This window comes from Nuphar pumila, chromosome 7, assembly GCF_984573655.1.
Source record: "Nuphar pumila chromosome 7, dmNupPumi1.hap1.1, whole genome shotgun sequence".
In the NCBI taxonomy this organism is placed as follows: Eukaryota; Viridiplantae; Streptophyta; class Magnoliopsida; order Nymphaeales; family Nymphaeaceae; genus Nuphar; species Nuphar pumila.
The window spans coordinates 19,824,703-19,849,899 of NC_143255.1; the positions used below are offsets into that span (position 1 = coordinate 19,824,703).

Here is a 25,197-nt window from a genome sequence, read left to right on the forward strand (position 1 = left end):
ACATGCACCTCCATTTTCATTGCTTGTGATTAGTATTCAGTATTCACAATTCCTCTCTTTGGTGTGGTTGCTACTGGGATATGGTGTTCATCGCACAGGTATGATTATAGCCTATTGTTATTGCCAAATCTTAATCTATATAGGGAAAATAATGATCCTAGCAAACCTAGCTACTGGTTGACAGCCCTACTATCTGCTGGAGTTCATACTCAACTTGGGAAATGGTAACGGATCCTGAAAAGCCTATGGAATCTGCAAGAAGAAAGTACTAAGGCCATGTTTAGAAATGGGAATAATAGGAAATCTCCTGCGATACAAATGAATTCTTAAATCCCATAAACAAAGAACGTTTATAATTTAAGTCACTTAAAATAAAAACAAATTGAAATTCTCATAGAACTATAGAATGTTTATAAAGTTTCACTTGAAATAAAAAAATAGAAATTCTCATAGAACTATAGAATGTTTATAAAGTTTCACTTGAAAAAAAAAAAAATAGAAATTCTCATTGAACTTTAGATCAAAACAAACTAGAAATCATCTCTCTTTACTTTTGCATCAAAATTTTTTAGACCATGTTTGGAAGTAGACAAAGATTGAATAGAAACAGCATATTTGCAGCGATTTCTAATCACTTTGGCATTTAGCCTCTCGAAACTCTTGTTGTCGTTGGCCAAGAAACTTCTTAACTTAGGTATGTCAGTGCAAAGATCCTTCAGGGGTTGGACGCTTGTGGCGGAAAATCCCAACCAAACAGGCCTCCGATGACCGAACCATCCGCGACATTACACTCCAAGCGAAAGTAAAAAGGTTTCATAAGACTTGTAAGAATTTGATTTGTAAGGATGTCTACTCTCCCAATCCTCACGGTGATCCTTCCCCATCCCCTCCGTTTGGGTTGAAAGAAATAAACACGATCAGATGAACTAGCGCAGGCTGGTCCCTTTGACAGACCAAGCCGGACCTCCATCCCGTGATGCATGTCGGCTTGACGGGCATATGCACCAAACAACAAAGCAAATGAGGTAAACTGAATCAAGAAGATATGTTGGTTGTTGATTGTTTCCCACAGTTCTGTTGAAAACGTTTTACGTTTCAAACTCATGCAAATTCGAACATATTATCATGCTATCATTTGTTGACTCGGGGGTGGCGTTGTTGAACCTGCTTCCAGTGTTATCGGACCAGAAGCTTGGCCCAATTTGTTCAAGTCTGCAAGAAACTTGAGAAATTCGATATTGGTTTTGCAGCTTAGTAGGAGGGAGACGTTCTTACCGTTCAGGTAATCCTCACAGCCAAAATTATCCAGGCTACCAGTAAACGCCTCCAAACTAGGGGTGGCAATCGAGTCGGGTTGGCGGGTCAGCATACCTCAACCGAACCCGACCCGTTTATTAAATGGGAAACCCCACACGACCCGCCAACCTGTTTATAAATGGGTTGGGTCGGGTAAATGGGTTGGCAGGTTAGCGGGCGGGTCGGGTTGACCCGCCCGCCTAACCTGTTTATTAAACGGGTCAGCCGGGTTGGCATACCCCTAACACGAACCCGACCCGTTTAATAAACGGGTTAGGCGGGTCAACCCGTTTATTAAACGGGTTAGTTTAAGCCCAACCCAAACCCGCTTAAGAGGCGGTTGGCGGGTCGTGTCAGGTTTTGCCACCCCTACTCCAAACCCAGCATGGAAGAGGGCAGAGGACTGGAGGCCCCTGGAATCTTGTAGTTGGGTACAAGTTTCTAGCTGGTAGTTGGGTACAAGTTTTTCCTTTTAAACTTTTTCGTTTGTTGTTATTCTTTCATTTTGTGATCGTTCAACTAATTTCTGGTAGGCAATGACCAAAAAATGGCTGGACCGATATTGCTCGATACGCGTGGCACCGCTAACCTTTTTTTTGGCTGGTGGCTTGCTGGAAAGGGCTAGCCTTTATTTTACGTTTTAGAAATTGAAAATCTAGTTTTTTAGGTTTTTAAGATATCCAAACATTAACAAAACTTGGTTTTTGTCCAACTTGGATTTGCCTTTGTCATCCAAATGGGCCTAAATCATCCCGCTATCAAATGACAAGTTTTGTGTTAGATGAAGGTTTGACTGAACTTGCCCCAAATCAACCAATCGGGTTTGAGTACTTGACCCATATTATGTCATGACACGTGTAATTTAATGTATATTTAGGCTATTAAATACATAAATAGTTCTCGAATCAATAGGATATTTAGGATATCCCAAACCCAAATTCATGTTGCTTGGGCCTGGTTCGGGTCAATCTGAATAATATTCAGGTAAATTTTTTTCATGCCCAAACTTAGATACGCGGTTCGGGTCAAGTAGAATATCCGATACAAACCCGACCAATTGACAACCCTAGTTTATAAGAGGAACTTCATCTGAAAATTGGTTCAAAATTGTCAAATCACTTTCCTTTTGAATATTTAGAACTAGGGCTGTCAACGAGTCGGGTACTTGACCCATCAGGTATATCCGAACCTGCCCAAATAACAGATTACCGGGTTTGGGTTTTGACGGGTCATGAAAATGAAATCACAATCACGGATTTGTATAAGTTTAGAAATTTGTTTTTATTAAAAGTACGTGTAAAATACTTGGTTCGGGTCAATTTTGTTGGTTGGATTTATATGTACATATTTGTCTAGAATATGTATGGGCTGCCATAAATGCAAAATCGTTTCGGCATGGAGTTGTAATGCGTCTGCTGATAGTTAAACCATACCAAATGTTTTCTAACATTAGTATGATATAATAATTTAATGAAAAAACAAAAATGGGAAGAAGCATATACATAGAGAAAACGTAACAATAACTAAGGAATTAGATTTTAAACATAAAGATGCATTGGCAAATTGGATCCAACGAGCAGGGCTGATAAACGAGCCAAACGAACCAAAGACAGGGTGTGCGGGCTCGGCTTGTTTACCATGGAACCCAACTCGGCTATGGTCTCGGACTCATGTTCACCTGAGCCGAGCTCGATCCTAAACCGGCTCGTGTAAAATTTTTTCATGTGCTTGCCTCTCACTGGCTCTGATCGTTTGGACATAAAGTTCTTTGTGATAAATTTTAGACCTATATTCCTTATATTGTGTTCTCACGAGCTTACATGAGTCGAACTGAATGTTCCGTATTATGTATATATTTTATAGTATGTTTACCAGTATATTATTTATAATATATATTATATGTTATTTTTTATAATATATGTATAATCATATTTTTATATATAATTGTATTTATATTATATTTTATATAATATATGTAAATATATACAAAATATAGTATATATGTATGTCTCGGTCGAGTCATGTTAAAACATAAAAGCAGTCTGAATGAGAAAACCAATCGGATAGCTTATCTTTCCATAATCTGATCCTGCTAGTTCAGTAAATAGAAGTCCCATTAGCTGACGAACAACATCATCGAGGACTCTTGGATATATGCTATTCTTTTAATCAGTTCAAGATCATCCGAGTTCCATAATCATATAATTTAATGATGAATTACTTGGCTGATTAAACTTATTGTCACGGGCAGAAATTGTATTTGGAACGATAAACTCCCTGATTGAATACCGGATCCTTGTAATTTCTAATTGCCTGCACGTACATTTGTATATTTTACTTTGAACGACCAATGAAACCACAGATTGCTTATGAAAAAAAAAAATCAATTCAAGCACAAAAAAAAAATTAAAAATAGTTGCAAAACCACAGGTAGTCAATAAAAAACATGCAAAAGAGGGCATGATTTACCATGATTTACCATGATTCACCATACCAAATGAAACAGCTAAGTTGGGAGACTTGGATCCAATTGAGTCCATGTTCATTTTCACAACTTTTTGGAAAAGAACACATTAAATTACCAATTATGAATCCATAATCTTCCGAAGTCCAGTTTATGAAGCACTTAACTTTTCTAATTATAATTCCCAAGGGCCTACACGGCCGTTTAGCTATCAACCCTAAAGCATAACTCTGAAATCTCCTGCTTCTACACAGCCACTACACTTGGTGTCCTGCATGCAAGGCCAACAACAAACCCTAACACGTGTCAGTAACCATGTGACACCTTATTAGCTATATATGAATCCGTTCAATTCCCATAACCAAGCTTAAAGTTCAAAACAAAATTAACCAAACCCCATTTCTAGAGAGAGAGAGAGAGAGCATGGCTGAGCGTCACTCCACCACCCAAGCATCCCAGCTAAGAGCCACCAGGGGTGGTGGTGGTGCAGCCACAGGAGGGGTCACCACCACCACCACCACCACCACCACCAGCCCCACAAGTGGTGCAGGCATATTCACCAAGCTCCAAGGCCGTGCACCCAACTCCACCCAAGTCATTGGCTTCTTGACCTTGGTCATATCAGGAGGCATCCTGCTACTTCTCACTGGCTTGACATTAACAGCCACAGTCTTAGCCTTGATAATCTTCACCCCTCTCATACTCTTGAGCAGCCCAATCTGGGTCCCTGCTGGGGCCTTGTTGTTCTTTGCCATAGCTGGGTTCTTGTCAACATGTGGGTTCGGCGTCGCGGCCATGGCTGTGGGGACATGGATGTACAAGTACTTCAGGGGCCGGCATCCACCGGGTTCCGATCGGGTTGATTACGCTCGTAGCCGGATTGCGGACACGGCTAGCCATGTTAGGGACTATGCTAGGGAGTATGGCGGGTATCTTCAAAGCAGGGTGAAGGATGCAGCCCCTGGTGCATGATGGTTCAAACATTCTGCTTGGTGAGCTCTATTATGAAATTATAAAAAAAATAGGAAAATGGGGAATTGGTCTATTAGCATGAGTTTTGGACATGGATTTTATATTGTAATGCGTGTTTTTGTTGTTTTTTTCTTGAGGTGAGTTATGGTTTATGGGTCATCACCCTCCCTTATGCATTTATGAAATTAAATTCTTCATATTTTCAATAAATTTTTTATTTCTGTCGAAAAAGGAGTTTATGGTTTACTGGAAAAGAAAAATGGGGATATCCAGCCAGGTGATATTCGAAAAACTTTTTGTGGGTATGATCTATAGGCTTTGAGTGCAACTATATATCTATCTGCTTTACTGAATGGAGATCCATGCAGTATGATCTAATATACTTCTTTGGTTTTCTTCTTAAAAAAAAAATATACTCCTTTGGTTCACTGCAATGAAATAGTGTAACGACCTTCTGTATATTGACCATTTGATCGCTTTTGTTTTGATTTCGGTATCTAGTGGACTTTATGGACTTACCATTCAAACATGGTGTTATTAAGTTATGAGGCATGCTTAAAGCCTTAAACAAATGTTCCAAGATTTAGATCCAAATCTGGCCATCCAAACTCTCTCTCTCTCTCTCTCTCTCTCTCTCTCTATATATATATATATATATATATATATATATATATATATATATATATATATATATATATATATATATATATATATATATATATTTTGTGTGTGTGTGTGTGTGTTAAAAACACACTCTCATGGACACGTATGATGTATCTAACCTTGAGAGCGCCCGTCCTTGGGTTAGGTAGATTGATCATATGTCCACCACAGCGTGTGGACCTTGGTGGGTCAAATTTTAAGTAGGTTTACTTAGGAAACGAAATCCATCATACGTCGTATGATGATATCCGTCATCTGTGGATCCTGATGGCTCATTTACTTGCATCTTGACCATTCACGTGTACATGTTAACGGCAGGGTGCTGTTGACATTGGATGCCCCATTTGAATCTCTCTCTCTCTCTCTGTTTTGAAGAGGATGGGGAAAGAGGCCTAACCGCGCGCACTGGAGAATGGATCCCATCATCTGACATGTGATGGGATCCAATGATCCATTCTATCCCAGCCAACGGCTTTTTGCTTTTGTACTGCCGTAGGGAAGGGGAAGAGTGGCACACATGTTGACTGCCCATGATCTACGCAGATGATGGATACAGTCATAAAGTGTGATGGAATCCGTTTGGATTTAGTTGATGTTGGACTTCGATAGGCATCTACCAATTTCGTAACCCTAATAAAAAGAAAGATTATCATAGATACACGTGTCTTAATCGTGATACACATGTTGAATGGCTATGATCATGATGGATGCAGTCATAAAGTGTGATGGAATCCGTCTGGATTTAGTTGGTGTTGGACTTCAATAGGTCTCTACCAATTTGGTAACCCTAATAAAAAGAAAAATGATACTATCCTCCCACAAATGAGACAGAGGATCTTGTGTGAGTTTTCACATCTACGTGAGAACTTGGACTAATCTTAACCGTTGGTTGGGCGGCTTGGTTGAACGTAGGATGGATCTCATCATATGTCAAATGATGGGATCTGTACTCCCAAGCAATAACTTTCTTTCTTGACTGCATCTCCCATCCAAGTCTTGCTTCGTTAACTCAGCCTTTCCTTTCTTGGTTGGGTGGGGAAGTTTGAGTCGTTTGACATTCATGAGAAAGAAACCCTAATCATCCGTCTAGTGGCCCAAGGCCTTCCATTTTCATAATGAACCTTTTCCTAAGTTTAAGTTAGAGAGAGAGAGATATATGAGCCTAGTGAATTAAAAGAATATTGATGCGGGGTAGTGCTATCTGAATAAATATAATTATAAATATAAATATATATCATATATTAAAAACATGGGTTTGGATTGGGTTAAATCCAAACCCATGTATTTTGTGTTTTTTTTTTTTGAATAAAAGGGGGAAGAGGTGAGGGGCAGTCAAAAGGGCATCTCTCTCTCTCTAAGGAAGAGGAAAATGAAAAATAAAAAGAACAGTACACTTCTCTCTCTCCCTCATCGCCCTATTTTGTCCTTCCTCCTCCTGAGGCAGGATCTGCACAAATGCAATGTGCCGCTGCACGCTGATCACCATCCATTTGCTGTTGGGCCTCACTTTGACAAGCTGTACCACAGAAGATGGAGGGTGATCCAGTGCAGCTGCACATCACATTTGTGCAATGTGATTGCACCTGATCCTGCCTCACTCCTCCCCTCTTTCTCATCTTCTTGCTTCTCTTCCTCTGCCTCTTTTCCTCCTTCCCCTCCTCTTCTCTCCTTTCTCTTCATTCCCCCTCTTCTCCTCCTTCACCTCTTCCTCTTCCTCTCTCTTCCTCCTCCCCAAAAAGTTAAAAAAATATGTATTTTGGATCAGTGGGTCGGGTCCGGATCCGACCCAGGCCAGCATGCACTTGGTGCTGGGGGTGGTACCCGTACCCACCGCAACCGACACGGGTCCCTCAGCCTCCCTGATGCACACGTGTGACATAGATCTATACTGATTATGAGAACTAAATATCATTATAATTATTAATAGAAATATAATAATCATTAATCCAATAAGTTTTTTTTTTAATGATAACAAGTTTTCTAATTCTAAAAACATGAAAATCCTTTATAATTGATCTAATTTATACCTAAACTGATTAAACCTATATAACTACTTAGGCGCTAACCAGAACACGAATTAAATTAGGATCCTATCCATTTCGAACTGATTCCTTTTCACCTAAACCCCTTAACCCATATGGATCCATAATTTTCAGTCATATCCAAACTTAACTCTGGACCTGAATCAAAGTGGGTTGGGTATGGATCAATTTGTTAGACTCTATTAAAAACGGGTTTACTTAAGAGCCAAACCAACATGCACTCGAATCCCTTAACCCATAGGTATCTTGAATTTTATCTATGTTCAAATTTGAATCCAAATCTGAATCAAATTGGACTGGGTTTGGGTTTGATTTTTAGTTCAGATTTAAAAATGGATTTGACATGACTGAACTGAACTCGACCCGGTTACACCCCTAGTTGAAACCAGCAGATGTTGGACGGATTGAACACATTTTCACAGAGCTCACCGTGCAATGCAAACACTGGAACCATTTTATGCGATGGGTTTGGAGTTTGTTGGCAATTCTGTTTTTCGCATAGCGAAGCTTCTTTCATATGATATGAGGCAAGCGTCTTTTTAGGTCGCATTTGAAAGTGATTTCTTATATGGAATCTCATACGAAAAAAGAGAATTTCATATAGGAAACCTTCTTGCATGATTTTTTTTCCCACGAAAGCTTTACTCATATGGTAGGGGAAACTTGTGAATGTCACCAAGTTGAAGGCAAGGTGGTTTCCCTCTCTAGTGGGTAAGGGTTTTACCAATAGAAAGCATGTCAATGTGCGGTCCTTAACGGGAGATTTTATGTATGACATGTAAAAATCGAACTGAGAGAGTTGTCATATAACAATTTTTTGATCTTTAAAGATGGAGAAATTTAAAATCCAACTGACAAAGAGTTGTCATATATAAAACTTTTTCTTCTATAAAGATAATGAAATTTTCATATGAAAAACTTATATTAAAAGAAAAAAATATCTCGTGGTTGCTACAATTGAGAAAACCGAGTTTTTTTTTCTTATTCACTCATTTTTTTTTCTGAAAAGCATCAGGTGCCGCTATACCTGACCACCCTCCCATTTGTGACCCTATTAAGTAAAGGGACCCCTCCTTTTTTTACAAATAGGGTCACAAATGCTTTACTGAATCTGTCTAAACAGTTATCGGGTCGTTTGGATATCCGAACCAAACCTGATACATTGACGTCCATAATTGGCTTCACTATCTCAAACATCTATATAGAAGATATAAGGATTAAACTTTACCAACCAAGGCAATGTTGATACACAATGCCCTCCACCAAAACACCTAGGTCAACGCCAACCTTAAAAAACTTAGGTTGGTAACTAACTATAACACAGGCATATTAGGTTAATTTTTTTTATCTTTTTTTAAAGCATTTTATTTTATTTTATTTTTTGAAAGGTAACCATTTTAAAGCCGATCGAGCTATGCTAACCGAAAAAAACCACCTTATTCATCGAGTTCATTGGCATAAAAACCCTATGCCTTTCTTGATCGTCAGAGAGTATACACCGAGCTTGGGCCTAGCGGCAAAGGATACACACAACAACATTAACATAATTAAGCCAATTCTTTCTTTGTACATAAACTCACCCTCATACAAATGGACATGGACACATAAGGAACATGTATAGATTACCGCAGCCTGTGGGAGTTCATGGTCAAAGTTCAAAGTCGACCATCAATTGCAAAAAAATGACCAACCTGACTCTTGACTCTTCCATGGCAGTGCAATTGGGGACATCCATGTCATTGAAAATTAGGAGGCCAAATTGGTCCAACACTGATTCTACTTTATAACTAGTTGTGACCAACTGCCAAGTCTCGCCGGCGGTTAAAGGCTAATTCGAGGATTCTTGGGTTATGACCACAGGAAAAGAGAAGTTGGCCGACGGGCTGCTGCCACGTGGCGACCTCGGCGGAAACTCCGGTAGACGCTTGCCTTTGTGATCGTAGTAGATGGCGCCGGGGAAGACCGGTGGCTGGCACCGCTCGCCCATGAGGATCTTCCGGTTCCACACACCGTCGGCTTCCCCGTCCTCGGCTTCGGCTTCAGCTTTGGGTTCCACTTTCACCTCTCCATCGGCTCTCTTCGTGTGGAAGATGGGGGCGGCTTTGTGGCTCAGCGTCGCAAGGAAAACCTTTGGCGATGCAAGCGGCGACCTTGGAGCCAGCTTCAAGTCGGGCTCATCTCCCCACGGCTCGTAAGGGACCGTATGCCGGACGGCTCTCATCGGGGACCGGGGCGGCACCTTTGTCTCGATCGGCTCGGCGTCGATGCTGCTTGAGCTGGGATTCTTGGTGGGCTTGGCTCGGTGGTACTTAGCGCAGAGAGCGACTAGGGCTGTGACAGAGACGAATAAGCCGATGGCCAAGGGCAAGATCGGCGCGGCATGGAAATCAGAAGCTCCGGCTGGTATCAATCTCACCATCTTTGAGAGTTTCGAACTTTTTCGCTTCTTCGGGTGCGTATATATAAGGAAGCAAACGGGTCAAGAGTGACAGGCTATATCCGGTGGTGTAGGGGCCTCTACCGACACCTATCCGTCTAACTTGCAGGGGATGATGCGCGCTCTCTCTCTCTCTCTCATACCCAGAATCCCTCCCTCTTGCCTGTCTAGTGCCTGCACTGATTAGTGCCTCGGAGTCACTTGGACCTCGAGGCTAGAGCTGCCAATGGATGGCGTTTGTATCGGGTAGCTGACCTGACCGGAACCAGAATATCTGTACATGGGCATAAAAATGCCAACTTGATTATTATTCAGGTCGACCGGAACCCGACCTGAGTAATATGTGGGCCGGGATTGGGTTATAATTTTTGATAGATATCCGATCCCAACAGTTTTTTATATGTTTTTTTTTTGTAAAAAATAAGCTTATGAAATTATACCGATCCCGATTTGAGATTTCATTTTCTTGACCTAATAAAACTCAAACCTGAACCCGAATCCAACAACCTGTTATTTGTACCTGGGGTTGGATTCCCAACATGTTGACAACCCTACCTAGACCCATAAACTCTCTCTCGATGGGGATGCAAGAAATTATGATCAGTGGTTGCAATGGGCAATTGCACCAAATGGTGCGTTCTACACCCACAAAGTGTATAGATCGTTGCTCCCCCAGGGGAAAATTGGTTCCCTGAGTGTGCGTTATGGGTAAAAGCTCTTCTCCAAGATCTCGGGTCTTGGCTTGGTTAGTTTTGCATGATAGGGTTTAGACTCACAATTATTTAAAGAAGTTGAGCTTTGAGTTTTCAAGTTGGTGTGTGTTGTGTCAAGCTGCTGAAGAAACTACTTTTCATTTATTCTGGTCCTGCCCAATCTTTGTGGCCCTATTTAATAAGACATGGAGATCTCCGGACGTAATTGTCAAAGAAGAGTCTTTTGCGCTTGATCTGCTCCTGGGACCTATTAAAATTAGACGCTGCAAGCGGTGGAGATTGATCATGAAAGACATGATTGCTTAATACTTGGTGGTTTGTTTGGATGACACGCAATGATGCTACTTTCCGTCAAATTTCGATCATCCTTAATAATCTTGTCCATAAAATCCTGGTTAATGTATATGCGATTCTATGTATGCATCTTAGAAACCTCTCCTTCTGTCTGAACATCGGTGGTTTAATTTCTTCTAATCCAGCGGATCCTGGTTGAACTTGACTTTGTTGTTTGTTGCTAACTGTATGCAGTTTCTTTTTCTTTAGCTTTTGTTTTTCTATATTTTTTGTTTTGTTTTCTATTTTGTTTGGTTCATGGGTTCAACATTTTGTTGGTCTTCATGAGTGATAATGTTGATTTTCTTTCGTGTCTCTCTCTCTTTCCTACGTAGTTTGGTGTCTCGGATCGGGGCAGGTTATATGTTTCCCCCAAAACATGCACTGCAGCTACAATGCATGTTTCGAGGTCCCGACTGAGCACTGCGTGACACTCAATCAGGTGTATAGGTGCACTGTATACCGTACATCTCGCAGGCAGGTGTACGACAGTATACGACGCACCCATACACCCGACTGAGTGCCACACAACACTCAGCTGGGACCCAGAACATGCACTAGTTCATGTTCTGGAGAGAACACGCAACACCCTCTCGTCTCGGATCCACCTGGACCACTTGAGCCCCAAATCAACCAGGAAAGCCATCAACGTCCAGGCCTTATAACCACAACTATGAGTTGGTCAACTCGTTTTTGACTTTCGTCTGTTAGAGAAACGACATAGCATCAAAGAATCAAGTTGATCGACTTCTTTTTTGGGTCGTGCAGTCATATGGATCTTGATATGCATTGCTCTAGTCTTTTGATCTTAAGTACCCAAGCTTTCGACCGGAGCCAGTCTACGACAATTCACTCCAAGTCCATATAATTGCATCGGATATGAGGAGCAATGGTGCATAAGTGGATTCCTCTAGGTCGAAATAAGTCTCTAACCGCACTAAGCAAGCCCAAGCCCAGGTGCAATAGTATATGCATGGAATCCCCGAATTCAAACCGTCTGGGCTGCGGGTACGAACTAAATCCAAGCCCGGCTACTCTGTTTGGAAACCAAGGAAGTTTATGCATTTGGAAAAGTGCTACCTGCAAAATCCTGAACAACTTCATACCTACCAAATGCACTCTTTCATGTAAATATAAGGAGGCGACAATTCCACTTCATCTCCTAAATGCATAAATTCCAATATCAACTAGCAGTTTTTTCTAAACATCCGCCACCAAAGTAGTTTGACCATGTATCTACCAAATGCATAAATTCCCATCCCAACCACCAGTTTCCAAACAATGCCATCCAAATGGAGCAGAATCATGTCCTATTTTGGATGAATCCACTTGATCCACAGGCCCTTGACTAGGGCTCGGCTCATTTTACTACTGGATTGAGCTCATGACTCGGCTCATGTTCATGTTTAGCCGAGCTGAGCTCGAGCTCGGCTCATCATTGAATGAGACAAGCCGAACACAAGGTGGCTCGTGTAAAGACATCCTATGTTATTTATGCATAGTATATATGTTTTTATATATTATACTTGAAAATATATATAACTTTTTATAAGTTACACTTAATAGTTCATAATATATATATATATGAGCACTCTCGAGCCGAGCCAAGCTGAACACCTTGTGTTCAGACTCAACTCGTCTGCTCATTGCTCGGCTCACCAACTATACAAACTGATCATGAACGAGTTCGAGCCGGCCTTGACCACATAAAATGCTCACAGAAGTCAACACCAAATTTCGGTGCTTTAAAGATTTTCGAATTCTATTCAACTTTGACCAAAGATACGGTGTGAAGTTGGACATCCACAAAGGGTGACAAGTCGGCTGCCTTGCTGTGGGCACCAACAAAACCTCAACTAAAGTCTTCCAGTTACACCAGCAATTTAATTAAATTATTTTAAAACCCTAATCAATTTGATCAATTTTCCAAGTTATTTATTATGGGTGTGACCTTTTCATGCTGCCAACTTCTTAATCATTTAAATTTGATTAAGATTATTTCTTGGAAATTTGGTTGTGTCAATGCAAAGAATGTGAAGAAAGAAGCAGCTCCAAAGGTTCTAAAATGCATAAAATAGAGGCTCAGTCTACCCCAAATTGCTGACATGTCATTTACATGTGGGCCATTCAAAGACAAGGTCTCTCATTATCATCAATCCCAATCAACTCATGCTTTCAGTGTTAAAATCCATTCACAAAGTGGAACTGCTTTTGCCCACAGGCTCCGCACACCTGGCTAGGTAGGTTGGCATAAGACTTTTAAATTAAGGAGGTTGAGAGTTCGATACCCGAAGTCTGCATCCTTTGCCACAAAGCTTAAGACAAATGCCAGACTGTCCACGGTGACTAAAGAGAATACTCTTGGAGTTTTACATTGCAGACACCAACTCAAGCCCATGCTCAACCAATATGGTTCACTAAAAAAAAGTGAACATATTTTTCAAAAAAATAATGAACAGATTAGTCCAAATCGAATCATTTCGGCTATTTTGAAGATTTATTTTTATTTAATTTTGTTTTTCACACACACACACACACACACACACATATATATATATATATATATATATATATATATATAATGTCAGAGGCGTCATGCATGACGTATGGTAGATATGGCATGCCATTTATTGCACACCTATCTCAAGTGTCATCCATTCATTTTGTCTCATACCTGTAATATAAAAGTGTCATTTTCAGATTTATCTGTTCATCTTTCTGATCATAATAGCAGGCCTAATGTCATCAACACTTTAAAGTAAGACTATTAATTCCCAGATGTACTTAAACCATACGTAATCAAGCCCCCCCAAGATATAGGTTGCTTTCTGCAAAAAAAAAAGACAGAGGGAAGTTTCCTGTTCATTGTGCCATTTTAGGGGACCCCAAGATGCGTTTATAACTTATCTAGAAGAAAGGAGATAAGGTGGAATATATTCCAGTTTTGTGCAACTTTCCAGATTTTTCCAACTTTTTGGATAACTCATTTTTGCTAATTTGTGGTTACCTGGCTTAAGGCCTACAACCGACTATCAACACCATGGGCTTGCAAGTTAATGCCCTGGTGCTGTGAGCATTTAAGGTGTGGCTTAGATACCTTGACTTTCAGGTTAATGCCTACCTCTGCTAAACTTAATTTAAGCATGTTTGAGGCCCACTTTCCAGAAAAGAAGTGTAAAGTCCCATTTTTTTTCTTGTGTAAAACTATGTCTGGTTCAGGTAGGATCTGGTTCACATCAGTACGGTTTGGGTAACACCTCTTGGGTTGGACTTGACAGTGGTATAAGAAGGGTCAAACCATCAAGTTGATACAGTATCTATCTGGTCACCAACGTGTATATTGGTCCATATCTAGTGCCTCCTAGGCAACGTGTTGGACTTTCACCGGACGCAGTGGGTCTAGACATGGGTCAGACTGATATGAGAACAGGGTTTGGGTTCGACAAGACCCACCAATGGCAAAACCATACCTGGGTGTAATGTAGACCAGACCAAGTAAAATATTATTTTTTCATACATTTTACATCAAAAAATTGCAGATCTTGCGAGTTTGGTATGAAATTTCATAAATCATACTTGTTGGAACTTCTGCTTAACTTAGTGGACCAACTGAGATTGAACCAGGTATGCTCAGAGGCACGTGTATACACTTACTATCTTTCAAGAAATAGTTTTCTCACTTAAGATCAAGTCCTCGGTGTAATGAGTAGTCATGCAATTATGCTTAAAGGATACAACCGAGGTTTCACTTAATCGTGAAAAATCAGTTCAAGCTCTGGACTGGGTGAGACCGATAACCTTGATACAAACCATTTTGAACAACCTCTTGACTAGTATAAGAAGATCTAGGTTCAAATTGAGTATGAATTTTGGGTTTAGATATGAGTATGGATCCAAACTGCAAGTGAGTATAAATCTGAATAACAACTGGATTCAGATTTTAATAATGGATCTGAACATCAACTGGGTCTGGATAGCAGATGGATCTAGATTCTAATAGTAACTATATCTGGATCTAAGTAATAACTAGATCTTGATCTAAACAACAACTGGATTATGATCCAAACAACTTGATATAGGTCTGATCAGTAACTAGAGTTGGATACTGGATAGGAATCTGAACAACAACTAGATTTGGATCCTAGATAAGGATAAAAAATAAATAAATCAAATCTACATCCGAGATAGGGATCTAAACAACTAGATATGGATCTTGGATAAAGATCCGAACAAGAATCAAATATTGAAACTGAGTATGGTCACAAGTATGGATATGAATTCCAATTGAATATGGATCTTAACTGGATCTGAGCTAACCAGATCAGGACCAAACGAGTTTGAGCTAACTAAATCTGGGTTAACAGGATCGAGACCGAACAAGTTTAGGCTAACTGGATTTGGGTTAACAAGATCTGGATAAAAATTGAACCTGAATCCAAATAGTAACTAGATTCAGACTCCGAACTTTGAGAACCAAAAGTGGACAGAAGAAGCAAAGCTCATGAAGATAGCAGAGAGCCCCCGTGAGAGAGAGATAAGCGATGCGAGTAGTGAGAGATGAGAAGAAAGTAAGAAGGCTGGGGTTTATATAGGCTCCAGCCTCCAGGCCACTATTAAGGTCATAGAGAGGCTAAAACGTCTAGCAATAAAAGGCCATGGCTGACTAAAATGATAGCCATAAAGGCTCAAACGTTAAGCAAAAGGTGGGTGCCAACCAGAGAAAGAAATGACCCTGGTAAGGTTAAATCTGACCCTAATTGAGTAAAAAATCAATGGACAACCAAGCCAAGGATAAAGGGAGGCTTATGGACCATTTAAAAGCTTTAATGCCTATGCAAAATCATTGAGTAGGTTCAAATAGATCTAAATATGATCCAAAAAGATCTGAAGAAGATTAATGCTGGGTCAAAGTCAATTAATAGGTTGGTCAACAATTGATTTTAAACTTGAAGATTAGATTCATCCCAAGTACTAAAAGGATAAGTCAAACACCAAACCTAAGCCTAAGATCCAAGAACCAAAGTTCAAAAGTCAAGAGTCAAGATCAAGATCCAAAAATAAAGTGATGCACAAGCTCAAGATCTAATGCCCTTGAAGGTGTTCTTGCTCAAGACACCACCTTTTTATATAAGGATAAGAGATTTTCCAAAATCCTTCAACGTGTGATTGAATTTTTGTAAAGAACTCAATACCTACAAACATAAGAAAAAAATGAAAAAATTAGAGAAAAAATATAAGAACAGTTTTGAGACAAATTACAACAATACTCAAGACCGTATGCTAATCGAACCTCATGGTCCTGACTCCCATACTTAATCGGACCTCTTTCTTTGTTACTAGGTTTGAACCTCGTCAAATCTTGTACAGGTTCGGACCAGGTCATCTCGGCCAATTGACACATGTAGTGTCTCCTCATATTGAAGGGGTTGAAGAAGGGTGAACTAGAGTCGAGAGATCGACCTTCTTGATTCTAGAGAGGGATCAGGTCATATTTGCATATGATGGCATGTCACCATATGTATGTGCATCTTGATTGTCAGTGGGTAGGGATGTAAACGGTTCAGATTTGGATCGGATGTGGCCGATTTCAGATTCAACTAATTCTATGTTGGCTAAACAGATTAAAATTCGGACCGTGAAAAAGCTCATATCATATCCAGTTTTTTAGATGTAATTGGATTCAGGTATCTATCATATTCAGATATTTGTCAGATTTGATAGAAAAAGCTCAAAACCATACCTGCTTCCAATTATAATTAGATATATCTTTGCTTAACGAATCTTATCAAGGGGAGGTGGATTTGGTTGGATATTGAGTAAAATCTGATCCATTGACATCCCTATCAGTGGGCCATCTTTTTTGTGTTTTGCCTTATCGAGACTCATTAGACGCATGACCAATAGACACTTTATAAGGGATCATTTGAGTTGCACATCATAATGCTTATAAAAATACATTTCAAATATAGAGGAGCTCCAATTCCCAACAATCAACGAAACGATGATCATGGCCGCACATGGTCATCTATAAACCGTATGAGCATCATACACGGTGTTAAGGGTTTAGGAGGCGGATGAATGAGATGGGTCAGGCAATTCACGAGCATGAGATGTACATGTATGACTTTGATCATGCACACGTACATAGGATATGTGGTAAGAGCAGTACATGGCAAATGCCATCCGATCATCCATGTCATGTCATGTATTGTCATACAATGCAACCAGGTAAGGTAAAAATGTACCAATGAGGGCTCCGCTTGTCTGGTAGGAGCAGCTAGTGCATGTCACTTTGTGTTGGGACGTTGCAGGTTCAAAACCAAATGGTATAGATGTATGACAGGTAGGTGCTTGCCTTTAAAAAAAAAGTAAGATAAGAATGATGGCTGTGTGCTATCTAAACTTGATGGCACTAATGTGGGCGTTGAGAGTCAAAAGGGTTAGTACAGATGTTGACATAAACATGCATATCTTATGTTTATGCAAATACCACCCATGAATATACCCACAAGGGCTGTCAATGGGTTGAGTAACCGACCCATCACGATGCACCCACTTGGGTTCAGGTTTTTCCGGGACAAGAAAATGGAACCCAAAAAGTGGCCCATATAATTTAGAGGGTGTTTTATAATATAATTTTTTACTTAAAAATATGTAAGAAAACACTCAGGTGAGCTGGGTCGGGTCAGATATCTAGCAAAAATCATAACCCAAACATAACTAACCTGTTACTTGGGTCGGGTTGGGTCGACTCGAATAAAATTCAACTCGGTATTTGTTATTCCAATGTCTGGATATTCAGGTTCCAATTGGCAGGGTACCTGTGTCAAACTTAAAAGATCGACACTCCTAGCTACATTGTTAAGACCTACATCTTCACAAGCGATGAAGGTCTGAACATTGCAAAAGACATGAGAGAGAGAGAGAGAGAGAGAGAGAGAGAGAGAGAGAGAGATTTCCACATGGGCTTGCTTCCCTCTCACTCTACATTCAGAAATATCCCAAGGTACACACTTCTCTAAGCTAGAATTTAAAACCCCCATTCTTCGTTTTCCAACCAAACAATCAATGTGATATCTGGAACGGCAGAACATCACTATGTTTAACTTCACCTTCAACTCATTCTTTTGTCATTCCTACGTGAATCATCATCATCTTCATTATGAATAAGGGTGAAAACAGGTCGGATCATGGTAGATCCAAATCCGTATCTGAATTTCTGCAGTAGCTCTGATTCCAGGCTTGGCTCCAAGCTAGACCCAAAGTAGTAGAGCTGAATCTGAATAGGATTTTGTATTTTAGTACTGGGTCCAGTATAGAAAGGCCAGAACATGCAAAAATTGCAAAACAGATTGAATCTGGTCTGAATCGAGTGAGAAATCTGTCTATGCTTGATCTTGACTTGGCTCATTGGTGCAGTCCCTAAGTAGGAACCCAAAACATCTATGCTTTGATCTATGATCTATTATAAGATAATTTGCATTAAATCAGAATATATTAAAATCAAGAGAAAAAAAAACCAACACAATAATCAATCCAACCTCTTTCCTTTATTTGTAGAGGAATAAAATTAAAAATCCCAATTTAAGTACCAATCACACATACATTAAATCTAAAGGCCAAATAAATTATCTTAAAAAATAAATCCAAATGGACCCTTTCAAATTTGGTCAAACCCTTGATCTAGGTCAATCATGTAGTCTCATTTCAAAAACTAAATATTCTGAGTCATTCACGTGAACTGCCTTTCAGTAGTGCAGTTAGTCGAGGCACACGGGTAGTACGGAAAAGCTTTGGATTTGGGTACACCTCTCTTCTTCATCTACTTTTTTCTTCTTCTTCCTCTTGTTCATGAATTCTAAAAGCTCAAACTCGAAACCCACTTCTTAATTTAGGGATTTTTGAATTAGGACTTTTCTAATTAGGGATTTTCGATTTAGGGCATTTTGAATTAAGGATGGATTAGAGCTTTTTGATTTATGGATTGCTCAAACAGTCCGAACAATAAGCAAACAAACACCGGACACAAGGAACACAATTCCTTGTCCAATCTAAATTAATTCTTGAACAAGCAATCAAACAAGCCCCATAAGGAACAGGAATACTTGAACATATCAAATCCAACTTGGGTTGGCCTGTTCGTGGCCTTGTTTGCAGGCTATAAGTGGCGGGTGACTTGACCATAGTTGTCTGAGCCTATGAGCAAGGTCGGCTAATTGTTGCGGACCCAGTTGTGAAAGAACATGCGTCATATTTACAATGTTTTGATTTTAGGCAACTAACTTGCTTGGTTTTACAAATCATACACTAGAAAACGTTAATGAAAACACTTGGGCATCATTCAAATATAGATATGCAATTAGAAGTAATCACGAGATAACTGAATATAAATTCAGGACCCAGAGCCAAACCTGCCCGGGTCGCTTGAGTGGTAGCGGGGATTGAGAGAAGGTGCTGACCCCTTTTGATCCAAGGATCGATTACTTCAAGTTTGGGGGCACCTCACCTTTCACTGATGGGCTCTATAATAGCATGGCTTGGGTGTCGATGAGCCCACCCGGAGATTGCCCGCTTAGGTGGTCAAGGAAACTTAAAGACTCAAATACTAATCATAGGTTCACATTGGGCCTTTGTCTAACATGGAGGGCTCACTACCTATCCCTTGTTGGTCTGCTAATTTTAATCAAGCACACTGTTTGCTCCATTCTTAGTTATTACATGAGCACTTCCTATGTGGAATGGCTCGCTATCAAATCGGAAAAGGTCTCTTATCAATTGAGACTTGAGAGAGTGTTACCCTCCCAAAAACAGAGAGAGGTGGTCTAGGAATCCCACCTCAAGAAAACTGCACTATTATGAGCAAATGGTGGTGGGAACTGGAAACTCATGCGGATAGTCGGGGACCGATTAGAAAATATTGTAAATTTAAGCCGTCTAATGAAAACAGGGCAACAAGATCCAAAAGTTTGGATAAGAAAGGCGCAGAGGCAGATATTTCCACATACATTATAAGCCTCTCTCTTTCCTGACCTTTCGGAAACGCCACTCTGTGAAAAACCCCAAGGCAACGCGCTTTACCGGAGAATCCCATTCCGTAATTTCAAGCAGTAAGGAGGACTTTTTCTTTCATCTTAGTCAGGCCCTCTTAAGAGTTAAAACCCCGAGTAAAAGCAAAACGCAGAGAAAACCCTTTTGTTGTTGAAGAAGAAGAGGAAGAAGAAGAAGCGTTTGACGGGATGGCCACGGTGCTCGCAGGATTCGGAAACCCGATCAGATTGGAGCTCAGATCCGAACCGATCGCGAGGAATCGTCGAGGGAAAGCGGAATGCGCGCGATTGACGGTTAGAAAAGATACCCACATTTTTTTTTTTATCTCTTCACCCGACTGCTTAACCTGTGCAGCTACTTTCCTGTTCTGAAGCTTTTGCGATTTTACCTCACTTTTACCTTTATACATTTGGCGTGATTTTTCCGGTTTCACGTTTCTTTTTTTTTCACTGTTTAATGACTAAAATGCCCTTGGTATGGTCGAGATGGAGCAGCTGCTTAAACGTAGGCAGGGCTGGTAAACGAACCACGCAGCTCGTGACTCGGTTCGGTTCTGCTTGTCATGAACTCGTTGGTAAGTGCTCGTATAACTATGGATGGCAGTAAGCCTTGACAGTTGATGCTGCCACGTTCAAGTTATACAAACGGGTCCATAAAACCCATACCCAGGTCTCTGAATCCAATGTAAACAGTTTAGCGAGTGCTGTCGCAATAATTCTAGGCTAATTTTGTAATCTGATTTATGCTTTCTAGCATATGATACACTTACAATAGGTTTAAGTGAACAGAGCATTTTTTTTCCGGCTAGGCCCAGGGAATATAGAAGGGGATCTAGGGATCTCTTAAGTGATCCGTTATGTGTTCATGGGCCCCACAACGACTGAATGCGGGCCCCACTCAAAATGCAGTCATGTGATTGCCTGTGGCACATAAGGAATTACTTAAGAGCAGCCAGGAATTGAAGTTAGGGTGGGCACAAATGCGTAGTGATGCCCACCTCAAAATGCATTGTAGACAACAGGGCACTGCACTATATGATGCCCCACCTCAAAATGCATGTCACACTGTAATAAAAGAAGAGAAAAAACGAAGAGTGAAGAAGAAAGTCCCCAGTTTACTCCTTTTCCTAGTTGCAGAAGAAACAGGGACATGTATCACATTGTTGTTTCAATGTTTTGAATTGAGATGTTTCCTACATCTACCTAGAACCAGCAGCAATTGTACTCATTTTTGCAAAAAAATGTACAAAAATAAAAAAAATAAAAAACCATCAATTAGTGATCGAACTCCAGTTGACAATAAAGATTGAAGCAATAGAATCCTAAATTTTCCAACAAACACAAATATCAGTTCACAAAAAAATATAATTAAGGAACAACAACTCGAGTTCAACCTTGAAGAACTTTATTTTTCAAGGCCAACAAGAAACTACTTTACCCAATCTTAGAAATACATCAACAGGGTTTAATAGTTTTATTAAAATAAGCATGTCATATGCACGCACAGGTTAGAAGAAATGAGAACATATCATATGCATGCACAGGTTAGAAGAGAAAAAGAAGATAAGTTGCCTGAACAGGCCAAAAGAATGAACAGAAAAAACATCCAGACACCTTTGTCTCTAACTACATGTTTGTGAGGATAAAAATGATGATGCAGACCAGAAAGGAACATTATGCCAGATGCCAGAGAAAATAGACATAATTTGGGAACTATGGCGCATGGGTCCATTGGTTCTTTCATTTTCTTGCGGTCTTTTAAGCCGCAGCTCTAAATCCTGACGTTCAAACAGCAGATATTGCATTTAATACTTTTTCTTATTTGAAATGCTTGAAGCAGAAATAGCTATATAATCAAATGATCTTCATAACTGTTAAGTGGTATTGAAACAGTTAAATACGAAGCATGAAGAGAAAACCAGTTTGCTCGCACATTCATTGTCCATTTCCCCGAATTTACTCTACCTTTACAAATTTACATATTAAAAGATTCTGATTTAAGAATCTTTCCTACTAAAGTTGGCCTATTTTTTTTCCCGATTAATCACAAATTTTTTTTGCCGATTAATCACGATTTAGCTTGAAATCCACATGCTGAGGTTGACCGATTCATCACGATTTGCCGATGAAGACATTTTCCGAGGAATTGCCGAGGACGAGTTTGGCTACTATGACTATGACCACAACCTATGTTGATGACTTATAACATGAACTACAATATGATCATTCATCTTAATTAGAGCTAATGCAGTACTCAGTGCTGTACTAATGATAGTTGAAAATCGTTGGAAGCAAGTAGCAAGCAGTTTTTCATTGGCTGTGTAGAAAGACTGGATATCCTTTTAGTTTGGTAACTTATTATAAAACTTGGGTCATTCTAAATTATCTAGTGTATATCTTAGTAGTAAGGTTTATTACAGGTCTATTTCATTATAGAGAAGATCTAAAGCTAATCCATTAAGCCCACTTTATTTTTGAAGATAAGCCATGCACAAGCTAGCAGAAAACTGTAGGCTGTCATGACTGCACTGGTTATGCATAAACTGTAATTGGACAAGGAGCATGCTACGTGGTTATAGATGCAGGAGAAAGACTGTTCAGTAATGAGCAATTTGCCTACATGGTCAGAATGTAAAATTTTCAAACATTTATCTCTGTAAAGAATGAATCATTGAAATATTTTTATAGATTATACTGCTTGTTTTTTCATTGTAGAGAGAAATTACGCTGAAACAGCTTTTAGTCTCTACACAGTGCAGCTAGATGGAATGTTGCAACCTGCAAAAAAATGGGGTTATAAACAGTGGATTCATGGCGATTCAATTCCATTGTAAGAAGTACATTAGAGGAAGAATGCAGTTTCTCATCATTTCATAACAGGACCAATTCCAGTAAGGTCTAGAAGGTGAGTGCTCTATTACTCATGAAGCTCTTAACTATGCCCAAGATTATGTAGGAAGATCCGGAGGCATATGTCTTGGCTAGTTTCAGTTCAGGATTTCCTAAATAATGAACACAGGTCAGGAAGAAGAGTTGCTGTGTAAAATATGGCTAAGATGTGGCATTGACTTGTATTGAAGCACCTACAAGTCTTGTTGAAGGAGCAAGAAAGGCCAACTTTGTTTCAAATTATAAGATTAGTCATCGGTTCTGACATCATCAGCATGAAGACGGTTCATTAGCTTAAAAGGCAATGATGGATTTGGTGCCTTGAGATTCTCTGAGAAAGGACTTGGTGATGGAAGTCTTACAGCAAAGAAATTGAAAGATATTTACTTGGTGAACTGGTGCATGATTGCCTAGTTCATTACTTTTAGCATTGAGATTGCAATGAGTTTTATCAATCCTTATCTGACCTCGTGAAGAAACTGAGAGCTAGAATATCTTTTCTTCTGTGTTTCCTCCTTTCCTTTTCCCCTACTGGGTAGCACAATCATTCACTTTTCATTTTCCTTGCTTCAGTTATAAATAAATTTGCTAATCCTTGGTTACTATTCTGGCGCACTTTCTACTGGCAGCTAAGAGTCTTTTAACAGCTAGGAATCTATTTCATGATTTAATGTTCCTAACCCAGCTTGTCCTGGTGGAAGGTCTCACCTTTAGAAAATGAACCGGCTCAAGCTTGAGTCTTGGTTCTAAAATGAGTTTCTCTTGTCACAGGTGAGAGAACAACCAGTTCAAGAGCATAAGCCCATGACCCTCACTTTGAGAAGGGATACCATGATATGCATGACAGCATCTGTTGCTGCACTCCTCTTTCCCCTGCCATCTGAAGCACGGATCTCAAAAACTGAGATGAAGAAAAAAATCATGGAGAAACTCCGTAAACTTCGGGAAAAAGCTGGACTGACGGAGCCAAATGAAGAGAATTCTGCAACTGGGAAAGTTAAAGAAGGCAGAGCAGAAACTTCAGAAACTGAAAATAATGTAACAGGGTATCTGATTGAAGCATCTCAATTAGGCTGAAGGAGATACATGTATTTCTTTTTTTAGCAGATAATAAGCTACTAAATTAATTTATGTGATGATGTTTTAACTCCATTATTCAGGGCATTTGAAACTTCTAATCTTTCTTCCCAGGCAAGCATAGGTGAAATCAAAACATTAACATTGGATAACTAAAAGAAAGTGCTTTGATTTCCATATTTCCTAATATATGTATGAATGAAATAAGTAGCAAGTGATGATTATGCAAGGAAATCGAAGGGATGTATCTTGATGTGCAAGGAATAAAATATGGTTTGTCAAACAGAAGTATCAATAAAAAATCCTGTCCCTCACTTTTTTGAAGAATATTGTCTACAAGACGAGGTAAAAGAAAACACACCACTATGGTTTGGACGTTCTGTTACAAGCTGAGAGGTGTCACTTGGTGTTCATAGTGTAAAACTCCACAAGTACTCCCCCCTTGCCCACGTGGAGTAGCTTTTGATTTACATAGATCTGATTTCCAAAAGCAAAAACAAATCTTTGGACCATACTTAGCATTATTTATTCACTATTTTCATGCACTAAAGTTGCCATCATTCTCATCTTCATGAATTCTTGCTTGTTGATTTTACAGTATCTTGATTGAAACTTATAATGTATTGGAGATAATTAAGCCTATTAACATGGTAAATGTATTGGAGATAATTAAGCCTATTAACATGGTAAATTAAAGTTGTGCTAAATACGTCTGTACAGTTCTAAGTTTCAAACATTTGCTGAGTAGATGCGTGTAAACGAAAATACATACCTCTGTGTTCAGAACCACAATCGATTTCCAAATCATATGAGAGAGAGAGAGAGAGAGAGAGAGAGAGAGAGAGAGAGAGAGAGAGAGAGAGAGATTAGTATTCAATTGTTATTCTTGGAAAAACAATGGTTTCAATTCGAGGCATACAAACAGCAATGAAATAAAGAACTTGGGCACAAAAACTTCATGAATCAGAATGATATCATCTGCATTAAAATTCATCGCTTATCATACTAAAAATGTTTAAGACCGTGATTCTTTTATGTCCGCAAGAACAAATTAAATAAGCTCCCTAATCAGGTATATCAAAATGATGGCATTCACATCAAACTCCATCATCTATTATGTCCGAAACAAAAAAGAAAACCTAGGTTTGCACCTCTAACAAACCATTGATTCTCTCATTTATACCAATGAATTGAATTAAAGCCGTACTAACTCTATCTACATGACCAACAAACCAAACAAAAAAAAGAAAAAAAATCTACTTGC

General features: G+C 39.6%; 1 long non-coding RNA gene and 1 pseudogene across 1 annotated transcript; both read left to right on the forward strand.

Moving 5' to 3' along the window:
* Window positions 1–4,183: 4,183 nt before the first annotated feature.
* On the forward strand, window positions 4,184–4,732 carry LOC149831417 (oleosin G pseudogene; annotated as a pseudogene).
* Window positions 4,733–20,125: 15,393 nt separating this feature from the next.
* On the forward strand, window positions 20,126–24,005 carry LOC149831418 (uncharacterized). Its single transcript, XR_016433013.1, has 2 exons — window positions 20,126–20,261; window positions 23,628–24,005. It is a non-coding gene; the product is annotated as an uncharacterized LOC149831418 (long non-coding RNA).
* The last annotated feature ends 1,192 nt before the right edge of the window (window positions 24,006–25,197 follow it).